Source organism: Dermochelys coriacea, chromosome 2 (genome assembly GCF_009764565.3).
Source record: "Dermochelys coriacea isolate rDerCor1 chromosome 2, rDerCor1.pri.v4, whole genome shotgun sequence".
Classification (NCBI taxonomy): Eukaryota; Metazoa; Chordata; order Testudines; family Dermochelyidae; genus Dermochelys; species Dermochelys coriacea.
In genome coordinates, this window is record NC_050069.1 from 51,769,908 (window position 1) to 51,792,338 (window position 22,431).

The window sequence follows — 22,431 nt, forward strand, 5'->3', positions numbered from 1 at the left end:
CTGTCAGACTGGGAAGGTGTATCTAGCAATGTCCCAGAGGGGTCAGTCCTGACTCCAGTACTATTTAATATTTTCATTAATGACTTGATGATGGAATGGAGAATATGCTTATAAAAATTTTGTGGATGACACCAAACTGGGAGGGTTTGCAAGCACTTTGGATGACAGGATTAGAATTCAGAATGACCCTGACAAGTTAGAAAACTGGTCTGAAATGAACAAGATGTCGTTCAATAAAGATAAGTGTAGTACTTTGCACTTGTGCATTTGATTTGTTTTCCTAAGTATAAAATGGGGAAAAAAATTGGCTAGGTTGTAGCACTGCTGAAAAGGATGTTGGGTTATAAGTGGATCTCAAACTCAATGAGTAAATGTGATCCATCTGTGAAAAGACACATAATTCTGGGGTGAGTATATGTATTTAAGATATGGGAGGTAATTGTCCCTCTCTACTTGGCACTGAAGAAGCCTCAGCTGGAGTACTATATCCAGTTCTGGCCACCAAACTTTAAGACGTGGACAAACTTGAGTGAATTCTGAGGAGAGCAAGAAAAAAGAAATGATAGTAGTCTATGGGTTGACTGCTGACCCTGCCCCTAAGCCCCCACTGCACCTGTCTCCATAAGCACTTCCCCTAAGCTATTACTTCTGGGGTTGAGATTGGTACATGACCGGAAGCAAGGGATGCCATGTGACTCCTCTAAGACTTCCTCCCACCACCTCTTACCATTTGGAGTATGTTTCAGCCACACAGGACCTCCCCGAGAGTAGGTCTGACCAATCAGGACAAGTTGTATGATCCACAAGAAGATTGTATGATCTCTCTAAGAGCTCCTCCCACCACTCTGTACCAATCGACTTTGGTGTCACTTCTGTAGGCCCTCATAGAAGGGAAACACATACCATTCAGAATAGATATAGTACAAGTGTCTAGGCCAGAACCCTTGATATTTAGAGCTCAACAGTTGGCTGATCAGCAGCACTACTGTCAGAAGCCTCATCGCTGTATGGCAGAGGCTGTCTTGTTCCAAGAGCCTATTTTTCAGAAATCATAGAAATGCTGAGGGAAAACATGGCCTCCTTCATCACCCATGTGAGAACTACAGAGTTAATTTTAGCTCCAGGGGCACTCGACCACCTTTGGAGAAAGCACTACATCGGCAACAGTTCTGAGCAGGGAGTTGCTGAGGGCAGCCCTTTGGCTCAGCCATTGATGGATATTCCAGAACCTGAACCTGACTCAAGCACTTGTGAGACAGACTGATGGTTGTGATGGCCATCCAGCATCCATGTCCAAGGAGAAGGGTTCCTGAGGCTTTCCAGAGAAGAAGTTGCTCAGGTAAAGGGACTATAAAAATGGTGGTACAGTGGATGTACAGCTGTTTCTCTGAAAATCTCTCAACAGCTCAATTACACATTCCTTGAGATCCTACATGTCAGTAACCCTGTGAGGGGTAAAAATCAGCTGTTTTTGCTCATGCCTGAGACACAGATCAAGAGAAAACCCTGGATAAGAACAAAATGGAAGAATGAACCAGCTTGTACCGTCTCAAACAGCATGTTTTCCAGAAGCATTGTGAATTTTTTAAACAAAAATGCCACCGACAGTGTTTCACATTAAATAATTACAAGATCACTGCTCTGTTACCTGTGGCTGTTACTGCATGTTTTTCTTACATCACTGTAGCAAGCTTTTATATTTTGGCCAGATTTTAAAACTTTATTTTAAACAACTTAGTGTAAAACCACCAGATGGTGATGAATTTTGTAAAAAAAAAAAAAAGATGTGAAATCTCAGGTGTGTCTAGGCTCACTCAAAACATGTTTCAGCAAGTCCAGATGTATTTATCTTGCAATAACTTTCATAATCATGTTTCTCAATAACCTCCCACCTATGAGGGGTTTAAAGACAACTGCTGTCTGGTGGGAAGTTTGTTTGTTTTTACAACAGCCAATTGAGAGGCAGTATATATAGGTAGTAACATTTTTTGAAAAATATAGACATGTTTTATTTAAAACTCAGCATTACCATCTTTAAGCATGAAAAACATACAGTTGGTCTTTTAGCCAATTTTTGCTTTTTATGAAGCAAAAAAATAGATGGTTGTATTATTTCTTGATCAACCACAGTATCAGTGGTCGAAGCCTTCAGGCATTCCAAAACATCTGTTGACTGTGTTGCCCATGATGGAAGATGGCACATTCAGCTCCGCGATGGCATTCATAAACACATCCCAACCTTTAGGCATGCAGCTGCTAGGAATGGAGTGTGTCTGGGTGAAAGCCCTGACTAAGTTGAGCATGTTAGAAGCATTAACCATTGAGCCTTTGTACACAAAGCCCCTTTATATTTCCATGGAGAGATGTTTTTATTCTGGCCCAGTTTATTTAGCAATACTATTGCATTTTTCTTAAATGCCTATTCCAGCCTACCTGAGCAGGGTCATAGGCACTGACTTCCCCTCTTTCCCCTGGGTGCTTGAGCCCCCTCTGCCCCCGTCCCCACTCCATGCCTTCAATGAGGCCCTGCTGCTGACCCACCCCCATTCCAACTCCTTCCCCAAATCCCCGCCTCAGCCCCGCCTCTTCTCCCCCTCCTTCCTTGAGCGCGCCACATTCCCACTCCTTCCCCTCCCTCCTGGAGTGTGCTAACCCTGCCAAACAGCTATTTGGCAGCAGCTGGGTGGGAAGCACTGGAAGGTATGCGGAGGAGTGTGGACACAGCGTGCTCATGGGGGGGAGGAGGGGAACTTGGCTGCCGGTAGGTGCAGAGTACCCGCTAATTTTTCCCTATGGGTGCTCCAGCCCCAGAGCACCCACGGAGTCAGGGCCTATGAACAGTATCAGAATTCTTTGGTGTTTCTGAGGGTTTGGCAGGTATGCTATGCTCTGAGCAGATGTGCCTGGTCACCTTCCTCCATGGAGTGGATGCTGACTGGGCATCATGCTCATCAGTCTGCCTCATGAGTGTTTGGTCTCAGGGTCAGGTTCTGGCATATCCATCAACAGCTGGGCCAAAGGGCTCCCCTTGGCAGCTCCCTCCTTCTCAGAGCTCTCACTGATATAGCACTTTCTCCACAGATGACCAACAACCCTCGGAGCTAAAATGAATTGTGTAGTTCTCATGGGGGCTGATAAAGGATGCTATGTTTCCCCTCAACATTCCCATGATTTCAGGAAAAAAAAACAAAACAGGCTCTTGAAACAAGATGGACTCTTCCATACAGCAATGGAGCCCCGGGGGTGGAGCTAGCAACTGGCCTACCATTGAGCTCCAGGGATTGAGGGTTCCAGCCTAGACCCTCATGCTATTCCTATTCTAATTGGTACACATTTCCCTTCTATAAAAGTCTATAGGTGAAACCCACAGTGATTGGTTGAGGGTGATGGGAGGAGTTTAGAGGCATCACATAGCTTTGAATTTGCCCTGATTAGTCAACCCCCTCTCAGGGAGGTTTTAGGGGGCTGAAACCCATTCCAATGGTAGAGGGCAGTGGGAGGTGTTCTTAGAGAGGGTCACATGCCACACCTTGCTTCCGTTAACGTGCCAACCTTGACCCCAGAATTAAATACTCTGGGGGAATGGCTATGGTGTACACTTACAAGGAGAAGCTTAAGGGTTGGGGCCAACATTTGACCGTAGACCCACAGACTACTAATGATAAAGTATTTAGAAAACCTGATGCAAAAAGTTTTAAAAACTGGGCATGTTTACTCTTGAGAAAATAAAACTGGGGGGGAAGGGGACCTGATAACTGTCTTCAGGTATATTAAAGGCTGTCATAAAGGGGAAGGTGATCAATTGTTCTCCTTGTCCAGTGAAGGTAAGACTATAGTAATTGGCTTAATCTGCAGCAAAGGAGATTTAGCCTTAGATATTAGGGGAAAACTTTCTAACTATAATAGTAGATCAGTTCTCAAATAGGCTTCCAAGGGAGATTGTGGAATCACTGTAATTGGAGTGGGTTCATTGGGTTGCACAAACCTAGACCATCCCTGACAGGTTGTTTACTTAGTCCTGCTTCAGCCCAAGGGGCTGGACTAAAAGACCTTTCAAGGTCTTCCAACCCTACATTTCTATGATGCTATGTAACATCTATAAAATATTTGCAAATTGTCTGTGCTCAGGCTTACTGATAGAGCACATTCATTTTTCAGAGAACTTTTTCTCTTTGTAGAGAGTCCATTTTTGTTACCTTGGGGAAGAATTGTATTCGCTGTTCACTGCTGGACTCTTTGCAATAACTAATGAGTATTGTTTTGCTGACTCTGTTCCTTTAGCCCATAGTATAATGAGTCTTTTTTACTTACTGGGTAGAATTGAGTAGTACCTAGAATTGCATATAGTTTACAGAGGTTCTCTTGTTTTAAAACTACACTCATGAGCTACAGTCCCACCCAATGAGAATTAGTGGCTAGTGAGTATCCTAACTGTCTCATAGAATTATGAAGGGGAAAATGGTGGGACCAAAAGGGATACAGTGTTGCTAAATGACACATGAGGAAAAATGATGTCTTTTCTTATTTTCTTTGAGTCTACTGAGTATTCCCTCTGAGGGAATCCCACCCATGAGGGCTGCTTGAGGGGAATCTAAGCTTCTGTGCTCTGGATCTCAGAGGTGTTTTAGGCTCCTGGAGTCTGAATGGAGTCCAACCACTGCCCCAGTCTTAGAGTCCAGAGACACTCTTGGGGTACAGACCCTTCTAAGTGCTGGAACCCACTGTCCAGGTGTTTAGCTCTTCTGACCCTTCAGATTCCCCAGTACTTAAAACACACCTCTTGCCCAAAATTCCACACAAAAGGTGTGCAGCTTCTGGTTACAGTTTAAGTCTCTCAGGGGCACTCAGCAGTGGTGACACAGACAATACACATACAATTTGTTCAGTCTAGCATCTGCATACTTTTATCCTTAATCATGCAAGCCATAGAAGAGTAGAGGTCATACAAAACAATGAAACAGCTGAAATGTGATGTGCCTACCCAGCTCACCCTTCTCTTGGGTGATCATCTGTGTTCCAGTCAGTCAGGGTCCCCTATGCCCTTGCCTACCTGCCCCTGCAGCAGCCTTTCTGGACTTATTCACTTACACCCCCAAAAAAATATATCACATTACATTAAGGTTTCTTCCAGTCCCAACAGACCAGTCATTCACCCCAGATCAAATGGTATCCTAGATCTTACACCAAAGACAATGCTATAATAAACTATCTAAAGGTTTCTTTTTCTAAGTTAATAAGTGAGTTATTTACAGGTTAAAGCAAGCAAACATACACAGAAATGAGTTACCAGCAAAACTTTAAGAGTGACAAAGTTATAGTGAGCTGTTAATTCAAAAAAGTGTCTTTCAGGGCAGAGCCGGGAGGCCGTCCCTTGGGGTCTCTGGCTTCAGTTTAGAGTCTCTGGAAAGAATGAAAGGGAGAGAAAATTTTCCTGTGGCTTTATTTCCTTCATTCTGCTTCCAAGCCCACAGGATGAGCTTCCTTTCACATAGCCATTAACTAATCCTCTGTACTGCAATGATTCTTGATGTCCCATCTGATTTTGATAGTCAATCTGGATGGGCAGGAGAGGGAATGATTCCCATGCTTGAGTAAACAGCAAACATTTTCAAAGTTATAAAGCAAGACTTACATATTTCCTTATAGCATGGAATACAGATATTACAAGTGAAATTAATGCATGCAGCAATTTACAAGAATTTCAGAGTCTAAACACTAAATACATTTTTATATGACTGATACCTATGGTAGAACCTCAAGATTATGAGCACCAGAATTACGAACTGACCAGTTAACCACACCCCTCTTTTGGAACTGGAAGTATGCAATAAGGGAGCAGAGACAAACTAAAGAACGCAAGTTCAGTACTGTGCTAAAATCTAAAAAAAAAAAAAAAAAAAAAAAAAAATACACAGAAAGCAGCATTTTTCTTCAGCATAGTAAAGTTTGAAAGCTGTATTGAGTCGATGTTCAGTTGTAAACTTTTGAAAGAATAGCCATTACGTTTTGTTCAGAGTTATGAATTTTTCAGAGTTACTAACAACCTCTACTGTATTTTGAGCAAAAAAAAAAAAAAAAAACAAAAAAAAAAAACCAAACAAAAACAACTCAGTGACCTGATCTGTCTCCAGCTACAAGGTTGTCAGTTCTCATCTAATCTCTGCAGCTTGGGCAAGAAGAGGCATCTGGCCTGCCAGAATCACAATGGATTCTAGCCAATACATAGGAAGCGTCTATCATTTGATCTACAAGGAAAAGATCTAGTCCCCTTTTTACTTCTGTATCATCTGTGCCTTTACAATATTTTACTTTTTCATCTTCCACCCTGCATCCAATGTTCTGCCCATGCCACAGCCGGAGCCATATGTAGCCAGTTTAAATTGGTATAAAAAACACTCTTTTCTGATTCCCTTGGCATGTTAATTACACCTCAGATTCTGACTCCCATTGACCGATATGTAACTTAACACCATCACTTCTAACTTTGCCCCCCTCTCCATGTATCTCTCCCCTAGTGTGGTTTGTAGTTTTTTTAAATATATAGTTACAGGAAATGCTGTTACTTAGAAGAGTCAATTTAGAGAATTGGTGGGAAATCAAAATGGTTATATTCATGGAATCAGATTTTTAGCTAAACCTGGAGATAGTTTTGGATCTCACTTGTATACAATCTTTTCTAATGATTAGGATTGAGTTTAAGTCATATCATAAGCATATCTGGGCCAGAGTCTCCAGTCTGCCAAGTTTACAGTGTCACTAAGCAAATTTAAAAATGACTGGGATTATTCCTGGAGAATTCCTCCCTGATAAGGGGAGGCAGAGGGTTGTCAGGAGCAGAGATGGATGAGAGTGTAACAGAGCAAAGCTCAGTTTTACCCGATTCTCCAAGAATGAAAAGTCTGCAAGAGATTTTATGGCAGCACCCCAAACTGAGTCAAAGCTGCATGGGAGCAATTCTAACCTACTCCAGGGCTGGGTCACAAAGAATCAGGGAACTGTGATGAGCTCTTCATCAGTCTCCATTTTCTAGAGGAGCCTGAACCTAAATGGGCTTGATCCTCCATTAAGCTGGTGCGGAGTTCAGGCACAGTGAAGAAGTAAGCCCATTCAGGTTCAATAGGTATAAGAGTCTTCTCTTCTGCTTCATCTTTGATTGGTCAATAATGGATCCTTCAGCAAGTCTATTGATGCATATCGTATAATTAGTTATAAAACTGCATATACATACTTTCAGTACACAGCGGTGTTTTATATAATCAAATCTCTCCTGTTCTACCTTCTAAAAAGGTTGTGCATTTCAAGGAATAAAAACTGGTCTGTGGTGTTGTGTACCACATACTGCAATACCTAGGCACACCAGGAAAAATGTTAATTATGGCACGTCATTCTTACCTTTGGATTTTCACACTTTAGTCAATCTGTACAACAAAACCTTAGTGTTACTTAAGTGCAGGTTTTTTGTGATAAAGTACAGAAACAAAATGATGCATTGTATGACTTAGTTTTGTAGACAAAATGTCAGTTTTGATTTAATCCTTTTTTTGAAGCCACACTTGGCTAAGCAAACAGAATATTTCAGCAAATGCCAAAACTAACCTTTCAGCAAAGTAATAAAAGCTGCAGATAAGAACATGTAGTTTTGCAGTTGCCTGGGAGCAATATAAGTGTCACATGCAGCATGACTTTAATATTCTTTTTTCTCCTTTTGTCTATGAAATTGAATACCAGTGAATTGCTAATAAAGGGGTCTAGTCTGTTCAGAATAAGTACAGATTTATATGCATAATTTGCTGAGTATTGAGATGACAGGCTTCATAGTACGTAATGAGAGGTGTATACTATTGCAAAATGCAATTTCCCTTTGGCCTTAAATGTACTCTAAACATGGAGATTAGCTTGAAAACTAAGGGGCAGAGTTTGCACTTCCTGAGAAGCACAGTACAGGCAGCCCAAAAGGGGTGCAGAACCCTGGGGCTACTCTGGCTTATGGAGACTCCTTACATCTCCCCATCCCAGAACCTCCAGAGTGCTATGGGCCTGAGTCCTCCTGTCCTGATCATCCAGCACACCTTCTCCATCAGACCCTGTGATGGGGTTCAGTGTAGAGACAGCATAATGTTAGCCCTGTGCTGCTCCTCCATCATGAGGAGACTTCACCCTTGTCCCATTGTAGAGCTTCCTCACCTTATAGCAGCAGGAATCCGCCCCTCTGTGCTCCATCTTGTGAGGTATTTTGAGTCTTTTCTGATTGACTAGCATGCTCGATTCCGTGCTGTTTGAGGAAGCTCAGCATTGCAGATTCACGCCCTATAGTAATATTCAAACAGAGCTTGGAAAAAATAGCATATTAAAAAGTAAAATGATTAACAAAACGAATATAAGAGACTAATTACTAATGCACATGTTTTCCATATTCAGTATTGAGGAAATATTTTAAGGTTCCATGATACTCTGCTTTTGTGAGTACAGCAAAGGTTCAAGCTATCCTGTGTGGGTAGGCTCCACACCACTTTCCTTTTAACATGAGAAGTTCTGCTACATGTGCTACACAGTTATGGATGGAGAATGAGAGGGGGTGAACCTGGGGAGATGCTTCTCACTGACACCATCACTCCACCAGATGCACAGAGCAACTCAGCCTAATCATGCAGGAAAACCTATCCCTCACCCTGAGGACAAATTCCAGAGTTAGTAACCCTCAGGAGAGCTCTTAGCAGGAGGGTCTGCCATGGAGCTAGGGTTCCAAAAAACATGGCAGCAGCATGGAGGTACGTGACTTTGAATAAACAGCCCTTCCCACTGGCTATCACTGGTTCAGAGGTAAACTCTGCTCCTTTGGTATTAGGAAAATCCTGTACACTCACATCCAGAAAGTCGCTAACCCTGGAATTCCATCCCAGTGAAACACAAGTACAGAACTAGTTAATTCAGTATTTGAGTAGGTATTTAATATATCTGAATATAGACCTAACTAGGTAAAAGCCTCATTTTTACAACCTGCCCATCATATATTTTCCCCTCTAACGAAAATATTTTAGTTCTCAAGGAGGCAAACTGGACCGACGACCTGTAACCTGCGTTCACTGAAAACGGGGTGTTTTTTCATTGACTTCACTAAGTTAGGGCACTTACCCTCAACTTGGGAGACGTAGGATCAGTTCGCTGCTCCACTACAGACTTCATGTGTGACCTTGGGCAAGTCACTCAGGCTCTCTGCTTCAGTTCTTCATCTGTAAAATGGGAACAACACTGCCCAAACTCACATACTACAATTATGGGAGATAAAAGATTAATATTGATGGAAGGAGGACTGGATCCTTTGGGCCAGATTCTGCCATGCTTACAAGGAATAGTGTCTTTTGATATCAGCTCTTCCACTGATTTCTGGGTGATCAAAACAGACAGGGTGTTTTGTCTCGGAATCTAAAGCAACCTTTACAGCTGCAAAGATAAAGCCACAGAGGATAATTTCTAATGGTGAGGTACAACTTGTGAATTTTTTGAAGAGTTCTTCATATAAGAAGGTATTTGTACTTGGTTTAGTATTTGTGTGTGTGCGCGCGCATGTGTAGGGGCTTTGTGCTGGGAGAGAAGCTGAGCCCTGATTGGGGGGTGGGGCTTCTGACTAGAGGTCCTATAAAGATAGCTAGCCAGTCAGGCAGTGGCACAGACAGCTGCAGTGGCACAGGAGCTAGCAAACAGAGCTGTAAACGGGGGAGTTTGAAAGGGGAGTTTGTATTGTGGTGCTTGTTTGGGGTTTGCTTTTGCTGGGGGTGGTTTTTTTGATGTGGCTTGTGTTTCCCAGATTAACAGGATTTAGGTGGGAAGGCGATGACAGATACAGAGGCAGCTGTGGGAGTGACTCCTGTAGTGGAAGACACATTGAGGATGACTGGATGTGGAAGCTGTGGTATGTACATGATCCTGGAGGGGGGAACGGGAAAGAGTTTTTTCTGCATGAAATGCCGTCTGATAGAGCTGATGGAGGAAAAGATCCGAGGTTTGGAGATGCAGGTGGAAAGTCTGGTTGAGTTTAGGAAGGGGTTTGAGCAGATGATGGAGCAAAGATATGAGGTATCTGAAGGGAAAAGCTCAGACTTACGGATGGAAGCAGGGCTGGGGAATTCTGAAGGGAGACTGGGTGAGGAAAGTGGTCAGTGGAAGCATGTGACTAAAAGGACCAGGCAGAGGAAAAGACGGGCTAGTGAAGGAGAAATAGAGCTTAGGAACAGGTTTGCAGAGTTGGAAAATGAAGAAGGGGCTCAGCACGTACTTGAAGGTGGAAGGGTAAGGAAGAAGAGAAGAGAGGCTAGTCCTATAGGAAAAGGGGAAGAGTCAAGGGAGACTACACCAAATATGAGCCCCAGGGGGATACAGGATGGGTTGAAGAGGATTATAAGGGAAAATAGGAATGGAAAGAACTTGCAGCCAGAGGGAACAGGGGAGAGACTGGAGAATAGCACAGTCACCAGGAAAAGGCAGGTCTATGTGATAGGGGACTCTTTATTGAGAAGAATAGACAGGCCTGTAACTAGAGCTGATCCAGAGAATAGAAGGGTGTGCTGTCTTCCAGGCGCTAAGATACGGGATGTAGACCTGAGGTTGAAAAGGATCCTAAAGGGAGCGGGAAAGAATCCCCTAATTATCCTTCATGTGGGAACAAATGATACGGCTAGATTCTTGCTGGAAAGTATTAAGGGAGACTATGCTAGGCTGGGGAAGACGCTTAAGGAAATTGAGACTCAGGTGATCTTTAGTGGGATCCTTCCTGTTCCTAGAGAAGGGCAACAAAGGTGTGACAAGATTATGACTGTCAACAGATGGCTTAGGCAGTGGTGCTATAAGGAGGGCTTTGGGATGTATGGCCACTGGGAGGCATTCACAGACAGAGGACAGTTCTCTCGGGATGGACTTCATCTGAGTAGGGAAGGAAATAGACTTCTAGGATCGAGGCTGGCACAATTGATAAAGAGAGCTTTAAACTAGGAATTAGGGGGAGATGCTTGGGAGATGTCCAAGAAATCTCCATGCCAGATTTTAGCATTAGGAGGGAAGAAGACGAAGTAAGAAAGGATACAGCCGTGGGTAGGAGAATGTATATAAAGGAGCGAGGGCGGTGTGGATACTAGTCTAATAGGTTATACTAGCTGTAGAATGACTGTGCCTAATAGGGTACAAAATGTGAGCGAGGCCAAACAGCAAAAATTAAGATGTTTGTACACCAATGCGAGGAGCCTAGGTAACAAAATGGAGGAACTAGAGCTACTGGTGCAGGAAGTGAAACCAGATATTGTAGGGATAACAGAAACATGGTGGAATAGTAGTCATGACTGGACTACAGGTATTGAAGGGTATGTGCTGTTTAGGAAAGACAGAAAGGTAAAGGTGGTGGAGTAGCATTGTATATCAATAATGAGGTAGAATGTAAAGAAATAAGAAGCGATGCAATGGATAAGACGGAGTCCATCTGGGCAAAAATTACATTGGGGAATATAACTAGTAAAGCCTCTCCTACGATAGTGCTTGGGGTATGCTATAGACCTCCGGGATATAATTTGGATATGGGACAGAGCCCTTTTTAATGTTTTTATTCAAGTAAATACTAATGGAAACTGTGTGATCATGGGAGACTAACTTCCCAGATGTAGACTGGAGGACCAGTGCTAGTAATAATAATAGGGCTCAGATTTTCCTAGATGCGATAGCTGATGGATTCCTTCATCAAGTAGTTGCTGAACCGACTAGAGGGGATGCCATTTTAGATTTAATTTTGGTGAGTAGCGAGGACCTCATAGAAGAAATGGTTGTAGGGGACAGTCTTGGCTCAAGTGATCATGAGCTAATTCAGTTCAAACTAAATGGAAGGATTAACAAAAATAAATCTGCAACTAGGGTTTTTTATTTCAAAAGGGCTGACTTTCAAAAATTAAGGAAATTAGTTAGGGAAGTGGATTGGACTGAAGAACTTATGGATCTAAAGGTAGAGGAGGCCTGGAATTACTTTAAATCAAAGCTGCAGAAGCTATCGGAAGCCTGTATCCCAAGAAAGGGGAAAAAATTCATAGGAAAGAGTTGTAGACCAAGCTGGATGAGCAAGCATCTTAGAGAGGTGATTAAGAAGAAGCAGAAAGCATACAGGGAGTGGAAGATGGGAGGGATCAGCAAGGAAAGCTACCTAATTGAAGTCAGAACATGTAGGGATAAAGTGAGACAGGCTAAAAGTCCAGTCGAGTTGGACCTTGCAAAGGGAATTAAAACCAATAGTAAAAGGTTCTATAGCCATATAAATAAGAAGAAAACTAAGAAAGAAGAAGTGGGGCCGCTAAACACTGAGGATGGAGTGGAGGTTAGGGATAATCTAGGCAGGGCCCAATATCTAAACAAATACTTTGCCTCAGTCTTTAATAAGGCTAAAGAGGATCTTAGGGATAATGGTAGCATGACAAATGGGAATGAGGATATGGAGGTAGATATTACCATATCTGAGGTAGAAGTGAAACTGAAACAGCTTAATGGGACTAAATCGGGGGGCCCAGATAATCTTCATCCAAGAATATTAAAGGAATTGGCACCTGAAATTGCAAGCCCATTAGCAAGAATTTTTAATGAATCTGTAAACTCAGGAGTTGTACCGAATGATTGGAGAATTGCTCATATAGTTCCTATTTTTAAGAAAGGAAAAAAAAGTGATCCGGGTAACTACAGGCCGGTTAGTTTGACATCTGTAGTATGCAAGGTCCTGGAAAAAATTTTGAAGGAGAAATTTAAGGACATTGAAGTCAATGGTAAATGGGACAAAATAAAACATGGTTTTACAAAAGGTAGATCGTGCCAAGCCAACCTAATCTCCTTTTTTGAAAAAGTAACAGATTTTTTAGATAAAGGAAATGCAGTGGATCTATTTACCTAGATTTCAGTAAGGCATTTGATACCATGCCACATGGGGAATTATTAGTTATATTGGAGAAGATGGGAATCAATATGAACATCAAAAGGTGGATAAGGAATTGGTTAAAGGGGAGACTGCAACGGGTCCTACTGAAAGGAGAACTGTCAGGTTGGAGGGAGGTTACCAGTGGAGTTCCTCAGGGGTCGGTTTTTGGACCAATCTTATTTAATCTTTTTATTACTGACCTTGGCTCAAAAAGTGGGAGTGTGCTAATAAAGATTGCAGATGATACAAAGCTGGGAGGTATTGCCAATTCAGAAAAGGATCGGGATATTATACAGGAGGATCTGGATGACCTTGTAAACTGGAGTAATAGTAATAGGATGAAATTTAATAGTGAGAAGTGCAAGGTTATGCATTTAGGGATTAATAACAAGAATTTTAGTTATAAGTTGGGGACGCATCAATTAGAAGTAACGGAAGAGGAGAAGGACCTTGGAGTATTGGTTGATCATAGGATGACTATGAGCTGCCAATGTGATATGGCTGTGAAAAAAGCTAATGCGGTTTTGGGATGCATCAGGAGAGGCATTTCCAGTAGGGATAAGGAGGTTTTAGTACTATTATACAAGGCACTGGTGAGACCCCACCTAGAATACTGTGTGCAGTTCTGGAATCCCATGTTTAAAAAGGATGAATTCAAACTGGAGCAGGTACAGAGAAGGGCTACTAGGATGATCCGAGGAATGGAAAACTTGTCTTATGAAAGGAGACTTAAGGAGCTTGGCTTGTTTAGCCTAACTAAAAGAAGGTTGAGGGGAGATATGATTGCTCTCTATAAATATATCAGAGGGATAAATACAGGAGAGGGAGAGGAATTATTTAAGCTCAGCACCAATGTGGACACAAGAACAAATGGGTATAAACTGGCCACCAGGAAGTTTAGACTTGAAATCAGACAAAGGTTTCTAACCATCAGAGGAGTGAAGTTTTGGAATAGCCTTCCAAGGGAAGCAGTGGGGGCAAAAGATCTATCTGGTTTTAAGATTCTACTCGATAAGTTTATGGAGGAGATGGTATGATGGGATCGTGTGATTTTGGTAAGTAATTGATCTTTAAATATTCAGGGTAAATAGGACTAATCCCCTGAGATGGGATATTAGATGGATGTGATCTGAGTTACCCAGGAAAGATTTTTCTGTAGTATCTGGCTGGTGATCTTGCCCATATGCTCAGGGTTTAGCTGATCGCCATATTTGGGGTCGGGAAGGAATTTTCCTCCAGGGCAGATTGGAGAGGCCCTGGAGGTTTTTCGCCTTCCTCTGTAGCATGGGGCATGGTTGACTTGAGGGAGGCTTCTCTGCTCCTTGAAGTCTTTAAACCATGATTTAAGGACTTCAATAGCTCAGACATAGGTGAGGTTTTTCGTAGGAGTGGGTGGGTGAGATTCTGTGGCCTTCGCTGTGCAGGAGGTCGGACTAGATGATCAGAATGGTCCCTTCTGACCTTAGTATCTATGAATCTATAAAAATTCTGAATTTCTTCAAATTAACAAATTTCTTGACATTAAAGGCAGTGAACAGAACAAACTAGAAAATGAACGAGTTAGCAATATTGTTTTGGGGTTTTGTGTTTCATCATAGCTAAGTCAGATCACTTCAAGCTTTTGGAAAACCAAACTGCCTCCAATCAAGCAATATACCCAACAGAACAAGATTTCAGTTTCCATTAAACGTACACACAATCATTTGAGTGTGTGTGTGTGTGGGGGGGGGGGGGGGGAAGAATCTATTTAGAAGGGTCAAGGTATTTCTTCTGCCCTCAATGCCTCCACCCAAGAGGCACTTGTGCAACTGTGAGGTAACTAAGCATTTTTCCCAGAGTTGTTTCAGGGACTAAAAAGCAGGTGGGCAGCCACATTAAACACATCAAAAGGGTTGAGGCCCTATGAGCCTCTCCTCTTTGTATCTTCCTATCAGATACTGGATTATCTTCAACAGTGCTTATTTGGAACTTTACGACTTCTCTTCCTTAAAGATGAACATTCACACTATGGATGGGGAAAAGAGACTGTAATTTAAGAAGGGGGGAAAGACTAATTTAAACACATTCAACTTTCAAGAATAATTTTCTGCTTCTGCCTCTACATTGCTGATATGAAGAGGGGTTTCTTTAACACGCACACCTTATTCTTTTAGGTATCTCAACCGTTCCTGAAGTAGTAGATTGTGAGAGAGGCATGAGAAAACTTGTTTATCAACATGTGTAGTGTCTTTATTAATCTGCAGCTCAAAGAAAGTATCTGTACATGGAAAGTAGACTGCATCCCATTGAAATTATTGCTTACTTTTAGGGTTAGTAAAAGTATTCTATACAACATTCCAGAAAATGTATATTTAAGAGTTTTGTCATAGAAAAAGTGCTTGAGTGTTTTTCCCCTTTTCCTCTTCCACTCATTAATTCATTCACATGTGCTTGACGTCGTACACACTGAGGAATACAGATACTCACTCAAGTTGTCTAATGTTACTCCAAGTGCAGTAGACATGTGATGCATTCATATGTTTAGCTATGGTCCTGGCTCCAGTCCATCTTCTCCCTACTCACTAGCCACACAGTTAAGGAAAATACTTTCAAAAGGGTATAGTAAATTACCTCAAACCTTTAAAGTTGGCATAGCTGGCTGGCACAACATAAACTAGGGGTCAGGGAAAGGAGAGGAGAGGACAAAGATCCAGGTAGTGCACTGATTCATACTTCCCTGGGGCAAGTCCCTGTGGAGCTGAAGCTGTTATTTCTCTACAGAGCCCAAAAGGAGGACTGATAGGAAGTGGTGAATCAAACTGGACATACACCATATAAAAAGATGTGAGACTGACAGTTTGTAAGTTATATGCTTGTCAGGACAGGTACTATCTCTATTTCTTTGCGCAACACCTGACAAGATGGGGACAAAAATTTTACTGGTGCTACTGGGTGTTATTACTTAACATTTATCTTGTGATAAAAGCAAATGCAGAATACAAAAAGAAATGTAACCTGGTGTCATGTTTTGCTTTCGTTCAGTCAGATTTTGAAATAAGAGTTACCAAAGTTCAAAACTGCACGATTTGCATCACAAATCACAGTTCAGAAAAGTGTTTCCCTGTGATATTCCCCCCCCCTCGCAGAATGTCTGCAGTCTAGCAGCTTCCTAGATTTCCACTGTATTTCTCATGCTGTCTTTGGTTGGTCTCCCCCCTCTTTGCACCCGACCGATGACTGCAAGCCAGGTTTCTCTTCTCTGACTAATGCATTGCGAATATTAAGTTACTTCACTATCCATGTGGCTGCTGCTTTGCAGTCCAGCCCACTGACTAAACAGCTCTGATTGTAACAAGGGTTGTGCAACTAAACTGGCACTGTTTGGGAAACAAATCACATTTGGCTAGAATCATGAAAATTAAATAAGGTAGTGGTGATTTTACAGCAAAGTGCAAAAAGCAATTTACATCTGTCTCCTTCCATGAGCCTCTTTCCCTGGCTTAATTGTCAGAAATTGTTCTTCATTTGCCTTTCTATATGGCACAAATTCTGAGGCCCTTTTTTGGATTTTTATTATTTGTATTGTGGTAGCACCTAGGATCCCAAATCATGGATAAGGGCGCTATTGTACTAATCACTACATTAGCTACAAACAGAGACAGACAGAAAGAGCAGCCTCAGCACCAAAGATTTTACAGTCTGAGGAATTTTTGTTGTTTTCCTTATTCAAACATTTCTCAAACTTCACTGGGAGTTTGCTTAGATAAGAGCCGAGGCCATACCCTGTGGTTGAGTAAGGACCACAGCATCTGGCCTGTGATTACAGCTATTGTTCTTGCAGTTCAACTCTAGTGGTTGTAGTAGAAAGACAGCCTGAGACATAAGGCCTTGTATCAGAAGCCTGGTGTGAGGCCTAAGGCCTGAACTAAAGTAGTGGTCAAGTTTTGAAGCAAAGAAGCAAAGCTTATCAAGCAAAGTTAGCAGAAGTCAGGCTCCGCCTGCTTGCAAGTTCGTAGAACCTGGCAAGAACAGGGATGGCATTGCAAAAAAAAAAAACCACACACATTCCTAGGAAAGGCTAGGCACAGGATGCTCACACAAACACATTCCAGAAGGATGGTACCAGAACACCCCAATACCAAGTATGATACAAACATCCCACTCCCCAAAGGTAACGAGAACACACTGACCCCCTCCTAAAGATAAAGTCAGGATGACAGTGTGATGGATAGAGATGTTTTGATCAAACCAAAATGCACAAGGTAATGGATGGTAAGAACCCACATCAAAGGGGCAATATGTAACTTGTTGTATTGGTGTATAAAATGGCGTCTCAAAGGGAGCGTCTTTGGCTAGCTGAGGGGGGAAATGGAAAGTCCCATTCACCGAGCTGTGTCCATTGTCACAGGCAAACATTTCTTAGTATCCTCGTAGAGTCTGCCAGGTGCTATTGCCACGCTTTGTCAAAAATAAACCTGGCCAGGTGCCTTTGTACTTCAACAGATCTTGTGCTCATTGGGTGGTTCTCTCAAGGTCTGATTTGGCAGCTATCTGCGCAGAGCTGGGATAGCATATAGAGGAGCACATGCAGCCAAACACCTGACAACAGTGGTTACTGATTTAAAACTAATACTGAGGGTGAAGTTATGTGAATGCTTGATGGGGAAGGCTACTAAGAACCTCCCTCACCACTTCTACCCTCCCCCATGAGGGGACAGACAAACTTTCAGTTCCTGCACTCTCCTGAAGGCCTGCTCCCTACTACCATACTCTCTGCCCCCTCCCACAGGGGAGTGAATTACCCCAAGGGACAAGAAACATAAGCATTGCCATACTGGATCAAATTAGTGGTCCATCTGGTTGAGTATCCTTTTTGAAAAGGGCTACCACCAGCTGCTCCCCAGAAAGCAGCAAGAAGTTCTACATTAAGTATGAATATTCCTGTTATCCAGATAAATCCAATTTTTAATCCTACTAAGCTCATAGCTTCTATAATAGTGTGGCAATGAGTTCCACAGGCTAATTGAGCCTAGTATACCAAAGATTTCCCCTTCTCTCTGTTCTGAACTTCCAACATTTCCATTTAATTGACTATTTCCTTATTCTTTTAATAGGAGAGAGGTTGACTAGAAGTTAAGGGCTATGGAAGGGAATGCATGTTGTACCCCCTGCTCACCCCCCCCCCCCAAGTGTGCTGCAGTGTGCACTCTGTCCATATGCTCTGGGGAGTGCTGGGAAACAATGTGCTCAAAGAGATGTTCCAATGCTCCCTCTGCCACAGTGCAACTCGACACTGTCCTCCGGTCAAGATGCTCCATAGTTGGAATCCTCTTGAACCACTCAGAGCGACTAGCCAGAATCACTGCACCCCACCTTATGGGACACAAAGCTGGCCACAGTAACCCCTACATTTGTTACCATCATGCTTAACTATAGCAAAGCATTCAAACTCCTTGAAAAATTTCCAAATGGTACAGAATGCATCAGCCAGTCTCTTTAGTCACCCAGATTCCCATAACTAAGCCATGTCTACGCTGGAGTGGAGGTGTAACTTCTGGCTCAGAAAGACAGCCATGCTGCTCTGATCAAGATCCTGCTAGTTTTAGCATGCTATCGCTGAAGCAACATGAGAAGTTAGCGGCCCCTAACACAATCTTGTGTGAAACCCTAGGTATATGGTCAGGGCAGTTAACTGTGCTTGCATGAGCACAGGCTATGCTGACATTTTCAGTGTAGTAGCTTGATCAGAGTTAGCACAGGTACATCTACTTGATTAGGAAATTAGACCACCAGCTCGAGTGTAGACATGCCTTAAGTCTCCTTCCTCCCACCCACCACTACTTCTGTCAACTAATCAAGCTATTTTGTCTACAGGGTGGAAAGAAAGATTATTGCTATTTTTTGTTTTAAATGTGTGAGGCATTCAGATACTATTGCAATAGAGGTCATATAAGCAAATATATAGCTCATCTATCAAAAAACACACTTTGGCTCTAAGGGTCAAAGGCTTCTACCCTCTGGAGGTCACTGGTTCAGTCCCCAGTGAGTCAGCCAAGAAGGTGACCATCATACATACCATCACATATGCACACACTTAAGGGCACAAAGAAGATTAAAAATGAAGCCATGAAATGAAGCCATAAAAATGAAGGAAGTGGGGGCTGTATTGTATGTATTACATTTACTATTACTATAGGGTAATAAGAAAAAGGAGTATTTGTGGCACCTTAGAGACTAACAAATTTATTAGAGCATAAGCTTTCGTGAGCTACAGCTCACTTCATCGGATGCATTTGGTGGAATTTGGTGGAGGAGAAAAATGGGGGTGAAGAGGAATCAAAAATATACCTGGTATGAAAGAAGGATCATAAATTAGTACCATTGTTCTTTACGCCAGTGTTGTTATGCTAATGGATTTAATTGCTTTCAGGGCATACTGTAAATTTCATCTATTTAGACAGATTTTTCTAGGAGTAGAGGTTGAATAGGATATGTATTAGGAAGGAGGAAAGTTTACTTGGATAAGCAGGGTCTTTAGTTAGAAATACAGAGTTCAGGAAAATTGCTTTAATACTGTAAGATGCATTACACACCTGTTCTAAGGAGTCTTACAGCAATCATAATAGAAATGGCATATTAATTTGGTGACTTTTCAAAGATGGTCCAAAACTGGGACCTTTTGTCAGAATCTACTCCCCTCCCTGATTTTGGGAGGAAGACCCAAAGAATTGTGAGTTGTTTCCAAACCACCCTCAGTTGATGTTTTGCAAAACATCAAATGGATGTTTTGTAAATACAATCACCTGTGGTTTTACCTATGTGTAAGTGAAGTTTGCCGCTGACAAACAAATCAAAGAAAGGTGAGACACATGCTCACTGTGAATGATACATTAGACCAATAAGGACCTCTGTTTCTTTCAAGTTATACTCCTGTGAGGTCTACCACCAGTTAGAGTTCAATACAAAAGCCATCTTTATTTTCCCCCATTCTCGGAAGAAAAAAAGTGATTCCTTTAAAATAACAGTAGCAATAATAAAAAATGGTGGGTGGTGGGAGTAGAGAGAAATAGAAGCCATAACAGGCCTCCCTTCAAATACCCTGTTTATATTACCTGGGAATCCAGGGAGATTCTCTTAAGCCTGGTAAATATCAACACTAAAAATAAGTTTTTAATTTGGTGGCAGCAAAATCCCTAATTAAGTTTACCCATTTTTTAAGACACATCAAATTGTCTTGTGTGGTATTATAATTGGGGCCTAGCAGTTCTACTTTAATTGTTAGCCTAACTAGTCAAAAAATAGTAAATTTCATAGTAAAGGTTCATGAATGGTCACAAATGATCTGCTATTCACAACTAAGAAAAGATGTGAAGAGACAAAAAGACTGACTTAATTTAAACAAAGGGACTGCGGATACCACTCAGGGACTGCGTTAAGATTATGACTGATAAAGAAGAGGAGTAGAGGATTGAAAATGAATTAACTAAAACAGGTGTCAGAAATAAGGCCTAATTGGTAGACAAAATAATGAAAGGATGGATTATTCCTCCCATTGCTTTTTTTTTTTTAAAAAAAGAGACACAAAAAGACTTTAGGGGAGGATTGTGGCTATGACACCAAACTTTGATACTTCTCTGGGGATGCTTGACCAACATTGCTGCGCCAGTGAGGATGCCAACCTGATACATGTGAGATCCTGTTTTTCACTCTCTCATGTGCTCCTTTCTGTCCCTCTCCCGCATCTTCTTCCTGTCCAGTCAATCAGTCTCACACACGCTCCCCTTTCTTCCTGATCCTGTACTGGATGGCACCAGCATGGTGTGTGATGAGACAGCCCCTCTAGCTCTGCTTGGACTGAAAAGCACTAGTGCAGGAGACAGACCTGATCAGACCAAACAGATTATGCCCCTGACTGGGGAGATCAGCCAGGGGACAGAGCAACAGCTGTTGCAGTCAACATGTCAGCCCAAAACATCGATCCCTGACTGACCAGCCACTCTGTATCTTGAGAAGATCAACAAAAGCCGTATTTCCTGCCCCCATCTTAACTCTCCTATCATCGCTTCCTTCTGTGTCTGTCTTTTGTCTGAAGCAGGAAAGTGACTATTATTCCCAACTCAGAATTCAACAGAACTAACCCTTTTCTTCCTACCAAGGACTGTTTGAATGAATAAGAGACTTTTACCAATATTCACTGCTTCCAAAAAGGGACTTTGACAGATTTTCATTAAGTTTATTTTGCATAAATCAATTTCAGTTTCAATGCTCTTTTCCTCATCTTCTTTTCCTTTTGTGTGATTCAATCAATACATTTCTAACCTTTGGCATGAATTTTATAGAGTTTGCCATTGTACTAAGCAGGCAGAGATCTCTGTATGCCGAGTCCCAAATCTTGTTTAAAACTGTTTAATGTTGGACAGTAACAGGGTTATGGTAACACCTTTGAGTCTTTGGGCCTTGTGATGGGGGACATTTACCTATGAGTATCTCCTAGCAGATGGGTGTGGTACTGCAATCTTTTTCCTGCTTCTGGCTCCCCACTAGGTTTTCAACCTTGTGAGGAAGCTCTCCAGTTGCTCAGTCCTCCAGCCAAGTCACACAATCAAAAGAGAACTTTTTTCCAGGTAGCAAACAGTAAACAGTCTGCCCTCATCTGGGTCTTCAGCCACATCTCTGGACCCTTAGAAGCCAGTACTTTTCTTTCTGGCTTCTTCATGAGCCTTGTCCCCTTCCTGGGGCTTAGACTGCTTTGCCAGTGGGGGGAAACCAGGCTTGCCCACTACTCCAGGTCCCAACCAGGGGCCGTATAAACAGCAGACATGCTTCCTTTAATTAGTAACCATTGCCTTCCTTGAACCTCTTTCCATCTGGTACCTTTACCTTCACCCAGTTATCTTAGGGTTAGAGTCTTCAGGTCCTCTCTCTCCCAGGTCCAGTAATTGCAGCCAATCAAGCTCATCTGGCCAGAACACAGCCCCCTCTCATCCCAGCCAGGAACTGAATGGCTTATCGCTTTCAGACCCTTTTATCTGAGGCTGCTGGGCTCTGATTGGCTGCTTCCATGAGGCTTCTCTAGGCAGGCCTGGAGGACCCACCTCCTCTTTTCCTTCCTGGGGCAGGATGTAGTATGACTGCATGGCCTCCAGCAGGGGGCCCAGAGGGCCAGGTATATCCTATTACAGGCCCTTTATTCCATCTAATACATACAACAGTGGCCAGCTCAACAGGTTAGATTTGGAGTATTACAGCTCAATTTCCTAATACACACAGTGTGTCTCATTTCATTAACCATATTAATCAAAATAATGTCTTTGTTCTATTCAGTAACATTAAAATAAAAAATGACCCTGTTCCCTCTGTATTATGCAACTGGCTTGTTTTAAACTGCTGCTCATTTTTCACAAACTCCTTCCTTCCCATCTCTTTCCTATTACAGGTATTTTCTCCTGTTAATCTGCTTTTAACTTTGAGTTTCTTATTCCTTTGGTCTTCTCCAATATTTTAGATCTTTTAATTTG